Source organism: Macaca mulatta, chromosome 10, assembly GCF_049350105.2.
Source record: "Macaca mulatta isolate MMU2019108-1 chromosome 10, T2T-MMU8v2.0, whole genome shotgun sequence".
NCBI lineage: Eukaryota > Metazoa > Chordata > Mammalia > Primates > Cercopithecidae > Macaca > Macaca mulatta.
The window spans coordinates 86,671,546-86,678,571 of record NC_133415.1 but is presented as its reverse complement, the minus strand read 5'-3'; the positions used below and the strand labels follow the sequence as shown (position 1 = coordinate 86,678,571).

The 7,026-nt window shown below is 46.8% G+C and overlaps 1 pseudogene; it reads left to right on the top strand.

The window, feature by feature from the left end:
- Positions 1-5,191: 5,191 nt before the first annotated feature.
- LOC713518 (tropomyosin-like) lies at positions 5,192-6,195 on the top strand (annotated as a pseudogene).
- Positions 6,196-7,026: the final 831 nt, after the last annotated feature.

Genomic DNA, 7,026 nt, shown 5'->3' with positions numbered 1-7,026 from the left:
TTATAATGCCCATTGTACAAATAAAGAAATGAAGGCAAGAGAAGCAAAGTTACTTGGCTGAGGTCACAGTGATAACAGGCAGAGCTGGAATTCAAATGCAAGCAGCCTGGCTCCAGGCCACTCCCTGGAATTACTTGGTGAGTTTGAAAATATCAGATTCCTGGATCCACCCCAGACCTGCTGGATCAGAGCCTCTTGCTAACAAGCTCTCAGGGCTGAAGGCCAGGATTGGAGCTGAGGGTTCCATGGGGACAGACATTGCCTAGGTCTAGCCCAAGAGACCGTGGACCCTGACTCTTCCCCCACCTGCCCCAGCACTGATGTTCCCTGGGTTTGGGGGTGACTGACCCTTTTGGAGACAACCTGCAGGGTGTACCCAGATTATTCCCACCCTCTCACACATGACCTGGAGGGAGCAGCCTCCAACTTCCTCACGCCCTCCCTGGAGAAAGGGTCCCAGCAGGACCTACCTGTTACACAGGTAACAAACAACCCTAAGAAAAGATACTAAACCTCTCTAGTAACCCAGTGTCAGTTCGTTTTCTCTTGCTTATCGCAGAGTACCTGAAACAGAGTAATTTGCAAAGGAAAGGGATTGACTTCTTATGGTTATGGAAGTTGAGTAGCCCAAGGTTAAGGGCTGCATCTACTGAGAACCTTCTTGCTGGTGGAGTGTCCCAAGGCAGTGCAGGGCATCACACATGGCGAGGGGGGAGTGAGCGTGCTAGCTTAAGTCTCTCTTCCTCTTCTTCTTCTTCTTTTTAAAAAAAATTAGAGATGAAGTCTCACTATGTTGCCCAGGCTGGTCTCAAACTCCTGGGCTCAAGCAATCCTCTATCCTCGGCGTCTTGAAGTGCTGGGATTATAGATGCAAGCCACCACACTCAACCCTCTCTTCCTCTTCTTATAAAGCCACCAGTCTTTCCCCCCTGATAACCCAGTAATCCACTAACCCATGAATCCAGGAATTATTCCAGATTAATCCATTCATAAGGGCAGAGCCCTCATGACCCAATCACCTCTTGAAGGCCCTACCTCTCAATATTGCCACACTGGAGATTAAATTTCAACATGAGTTTTGCAGGGGACAAATATTCAAATCACAGCACTCAGCAAATGGGAAGTAAAGCAATAAGAAAATGCCCTGGAAGGTTCTCAAGATGGGAGGGCTGTAGTCAGACACCTTCCTAATCAAATTCATCCCTGCTCCATTTGGAATTTGAAGGCACTCGAGTGCTCGCAGGAACTAAATTACTCTTTTTGTACATATGGTAATGACAGTATTAGACCCACAGATATCTTGGCATGTGGTTATTTTTTAAAAGGACAACATACTGTCAAGCTAGATACCAACAACCAGTAATCGCTCGAGTAATCGCTTTTTAAAACTTCAGTCTAAAAAGGAGTTCAAGAATTACTGCTATCTGCAACAAGAATGAATCTCATAGACTCAGTGAATGAGCAAAACAAGCCGGACACAGAAAGCTAGATACCAGATTATTCCATTTATATGAAATGCAAGAACAGACAAAATCAATCTATAGTGATAGAAGTCAGGATAATGGTTATTTTTGAGGAGTGCTGACTGGAAGGGAACCTTTTAGGGAGGTGGAATGACCTGTGTCTTGCCATGGGTTGGAATTACACGGGTGTACACAAAGTAAAGATTCACTGAGTTGTACATGTATAACTTATGCACTTTACTATGTGCAATTCATGCCTTAAAAATGTTTTTAAAGAGTTGGATTGTTTCTTTCTAGTTATCTATGTCCTTCATTAAGATCCAGATAGTGACTCAGAACTGACTGAGCGCTTACAATGTACACACCCACTCAAGGGGGGCAAGTGGCAGAAACAAGGGAAGGTTAGGCCTTGGCTTAGCCTGGCACTAGACTCTGGACTTACAAGGCTTACAGCTGGAGGGGCTACCAAGGGCAACTATGCCTGACGCCATTGAGACCCCACTCCCACACATAGCCCAGAAGAGCCAAGGGCAGGCCTGGGCTCCACTGGGGGAGTGGACCAATCAGAAGGCAGCTGGACGGACTGGGAAAAGGATAAGCTATTAGTCAGCAGCTATCCTGGCCACGGGGCTCTGCAGGATCAAAGATAAGAATTGATCGGACCCACAGGGCAAGGGGGAGGCCAGAGCCAGCAGGAAGGATAATTAGGAAAGACATCAGGCCAGGCTGGACAATGAAGGCTCAGAGATGTCAGGATTCTCACTCCCTGCTGGGATCACATGCCAGGAGGCGAGTGCGCCCCCAAGGGGCCAGGCAGGTAACAGACAATGGTCCCCAGATAAGAGACGAGAGACGTCCAGTTCTTGCCCAACATTACGCAGCAAGTCAGGGACTCAGCCAGGCCAAGACCCCATATATCCTGCACTCTACAGGCTTCTCCCCACCACCCCCGCAACACCCCAAGGTGATGTTTATTTCCTACCCTAAATGTTCCACATTCTACATTCCCTTCATTTTCAGGTTTTTTTTTTAAGACTTAATTCTTGATTATTTTGACAGCTTACATCATCCTGAAAGTAAAGTGAAAAAGCCACACCACACTACCCACTTTTAATACAGATCTTTGTAGATTGGGAAGCATAAACAAACCAAAAGAGTGATAATTAGTTCTGAATTCAAGCGAGGTTTATGGAATGTGAACCATTTGGGTAATCGGCTGGGGTGGTGCCATGAAGTGGTAATTAATTTGTTTTTTCCCTAAAATGTTTTACTTAATTAAGGGAGGTGTTGATTTATGTACACCCGTCCCCTGGGGATGGTTTGTAAGGCATGAGAAAATTCCAACTGTCTCCCTGCCACGTTTCTCATCGAATTATTTCATTACATTCAGATACACTTTTGCAACACTGATTGTGACAGATCCTGGAGTTATGAGCTCATAAATACTGGGGGGTTGGGGGGAAGCTGGAGATGCACACTTAATGGGAAATGTTCTCATAATCAAAAGAATATTTCAAGCTGTGACAATGCAGGCCAAGAGAGGGAGGGGGAGCCACTTCAAAGAATAACAGGATGCTGAATAACCCGGCACCTGCGGCTCTGCCTCCTTCTGAGTCAGCTGGGCTCTCAAATATCAGCTTGCGAAGGGCGAATGTCAGGAGGATTTGTAGCTAGTCCTGGGTTCTTTGTCACAACTTACTTGGAGCTGATAGTAGCTTAAGTTTGTTCATTTACTTAAATATTTATTAAGCAGCTACTATGTGCTGGACACTGTGCTATGCACTGGGAATACAATAGTGAACAAGACAAGCTTGTTTCCTACCTTCATGGAACTTATAGTCCAGGAGGAGAAAAAGAATATAAACAAGTAAAAGAAAAAATAGCCGATAAACATATGCCTACTCAATGATCTAGCAATTCTATTCTCAGGCATATATCCAAAATAAATGAGTGCATCTCTCCATGGAAAGACGTGTAAAAATGTTCACAGCAGCATTATTCAACAGCAACCAGTTAGGAGCAACCCACGGTCTGCCAGCAGAAGAATGAATAAACGAATTGTGTTATACTGACACAATTGAACACTGCTATGCAATGGAGTATTGCTATGCAGTACTCCATGGAACAGCAATACAAAAAGAACAAACTGCTGTTGCATTTATCCACACGCAAAAATGTGTCTGTATCTCACAGACAATGATGAAAGAAAGAATTTGGGCAAAAAGTGTCCAGATTATACGATTCCACTTACATGAAGCTCAAAGGCAGGCAAAACTCATCTATGATAGAAACCAAATAGAAAGTAGAATAGTGGCTACCTTTGGGAAGAGGAGGCATGAGTGAGCTTTCTAGGGTGTCTGGGAACCTTCTATGTCCAGATATGCGAAACGGTTACAAGCACATATATGTAAAAAGTCATCGAGGCCAGGTGCGGTGGCTCATGCCTGTAATCTCAGCACTTTGGGAGGCTGAGGCAGGTGGATCACCTGAGGTCAGGAGTTTGAAACCAGCCTGACCAACATGGTGAAACCCTATCTCTACTAAATACAAAAAATTAGCCTGGCATGGTGGCACATGTCTGTAATTCCAGCTACTTGGGAGGCTGAGGCAGGATGATCACTTGAACCTGGGAGGCAGAGACTGCAGTGAGCCAAGATTGCACCATTGCAGCCCAGCCTGGGCAACAAGAGCGAGACTTTCTCTCTCTCTCTCAAACAAAAAGTCATTGAGCTATATACTTAATATTATACTTCAATTAAAGCAAACGTTTTAATGAGATAAGAAAAAATTTTAAAATAATAAAGAGCTAAGGTAATTTCACATGGTGATGAAAGACATGAAGAAAATAAAACCATGCCACAGGATGGGGAGTTCCTTGCAGGTGGGGGTGGGGGTGCAGGCGGTATTAGATGGAGAAGCCAGCAAAGACCCTTCTGCAGAGATAGCTTTGAGATGCCACCTTTTCCGGAGGTGGCCCATGGGAAAACCTGAGGAATGAGCATTCCAGATAAGGAAGCTGCAAGGCCACTGGCTGCAAGGTGGGGCATCTGGGCATGTCTGAGCAACAGCATGGAGACCAGGATGGCTGGAGTGGGAGAGTAGAAGAGGCCAGTGGGGCTGTCAGGAGCTAGTCAACCCTATGGGCCACATAAGGATTCGGGTTTTATTCTAAGCATGATATAAGTCATTGGAAAGTGGAAGCAAAGAAGTGGCATGACCCAACTGACCTGATTTTTTTTTTTTTTTTTTTTTTTGAGATGGAGTCTTGCTCTGTCGCCCAGGCTGGAGTGCAGTGGCGCCATCTCGGCTCACTGCAAGCTCTGCCTCCCGGGTTCACGCCATTCTCCTGCCTCAGCCTCCCAAGTAGCTGGGACTACAGGCGCCCGCCACCACGCCCGGCTAATTTTTTGTATTTTTAGTAGAGACAGGGTTTCACCATGTTAGCCAGGATGGTCTCGATCTCCTGACCTCGTGATCCGCCCGCCTCGGCCTCCCAAAGTGCTGGGATTACAGGCGTGAGCCACCACGCCCGGCCCTGACCTGATTTTTTAAAACTGAGGACACCTATTGGAATACGGGGGGAAAAATTGACAGTAGGAGAAATGGCTACAGTGCTGAGTGGAGAGGCAGGACCTGGAGCACAAGCAGGGGCTGGGTGGGCACCGTGACTGGGATCGCCACCATTGAGGCAGTGAAGCGTAAGAGCCAGGTTCAGCAGCAGCAGGCAGATGATGCAGAGGAGAGAGCTGAGCACCTCCAGCAGGGAGTAGAGGGAGCAAGGCAGGCCTGGAACAAGCTGAGGCCAAGGTGGCCTCCTTGAACTGTAGGATCCAGCTGGTTGAAAAGGGGCTGGACTGTGCTCAGGCGCGCCTGGCCACTGCCCTGCAAAAGCTGGAAGAAGTGGTAAAAGCTGCTGATGAGAGTGGGAGAGGTAGGAAGGTTATTGAAAATCGAGCCTTAAAAGATGAAGAAAAGGCTGGACACAGTGGCTCACGCCTGTAATCCTAGCACTTTGGGAGGCTGAAGTGGGTGGATCACCTGAGGTCAGGAGTTCAAGACCAGCCTGGCCAACATGGTAAAACTCTACTAAAAATATAAAAATTAGCTGGATGTGGTGGTACACACCTGTAATCCCAGCTACCTGGCAGGCTGAGGCAGGAGAATCACTCAAACCCAAGAGGTGGAGGTTGCAGTGAGCTGAGATCACGCCACTGAACTCCAGCCTGGGTGACAGAGGGAGACTCTGTCTCAAAAAAAAAAAAAAAAAAAAAAAAAAAAAAAAGATGAAGGAAAGATGAAACTCAAGGAAATCCAACTCAAAGAAGCTAAGCACATTGCAGAAAACAGGCAGGAAGCATGAAGATGGGGCTCGGCTCATAAGTTGGTGGTTGTTGAAGGAAACTTGGGATGCAGAGAGGAACGAGCTGAGCTGGCAGAGTCCTGTGGCCGAGAGATGGATAAGCAGATCAGATCGATGGACCAGAACCTGAAGTGGCTGAGTGCTGCTGAAGGAAAGGACTCTCACAAAGAAGACAGATATGAAGAAGCAACCGAGATTCTTACTGATAAGTGCAAGGAGGCAGAGACCTGGGCTGAGTTTGCCAAGAGATCAGTAATCAAGCTGGAAGAGATGATTGATGACTTGGAAGATAAACTGAAATGCACCACAGAGGAGCACCTCTGCACACAAAGGATGCCGGACCAGACCTGCTTGACTGAATGAGATGCAGAGCACCCCAGTCCCACCTTGCCACTGCTCCTGCCTCTGACCCCAACTCCACCTAGGCCAGCCTGCCCAAAGCTGCCCTTACACTGAGAGCTGATCTTTAACTGGAAGGCTGCTTTCTCCTTTCACCGCCCCCACCTCCCCGATGTGTCTTTTTTGCCAAACTGTCTCTGCCTCTTCCCAGAGATTCCAGCTGGGCTAGAGGCTGAGCACCTTCGGGAACAACATTTAAGCGAATGTGAGTGCAACACATAATGTTTTTAAAAGCATGTTGTGTTGTACACATTTTGTAATTACCTTTTTTGTTATTTTGTAGCAACCATTTATAACACAGTCCAAATAGCTCCACAGCTCTGGAGCGGCAATCTAATCCCTTTCTCCCTTTTGGAAGGTGACTGTTCAGCTTACTGCATATTACTTCCTCTAGAGAAGAGGGAAAAAGGTATGAGCCTGCCTTACTGAGAACCAGACAGAGCCCAGGGAAGGACTCCACTCTGAGACATCACAGCTTTGCACAAAGTACCAGCCAAACCAGAAAGGTGATTCCAGGAGTTAGCCCAAAAACAACAGCAACAAAAAATGTGCTGTTCAGGTTTTCAGCTTTAAGATATCTTCGGACAAAGTTATTTTTATTTTTATTTTTTTCCCGCTAGAAGTGACCACATTAAGCCAGGCACGGTGGCTCACACCTGCAATCCCAGCACTTTGGGAGGCCGAGGGAGGCAGATCACTTAAGGTCAGGACTGCAAGACCAGCCTGGCCAACATGGTGAAACTCTGTCTCTACTAAACATACAAAAATTAGCCAGACATGGTGGTGTGCGTCTGTAGGCCCAGC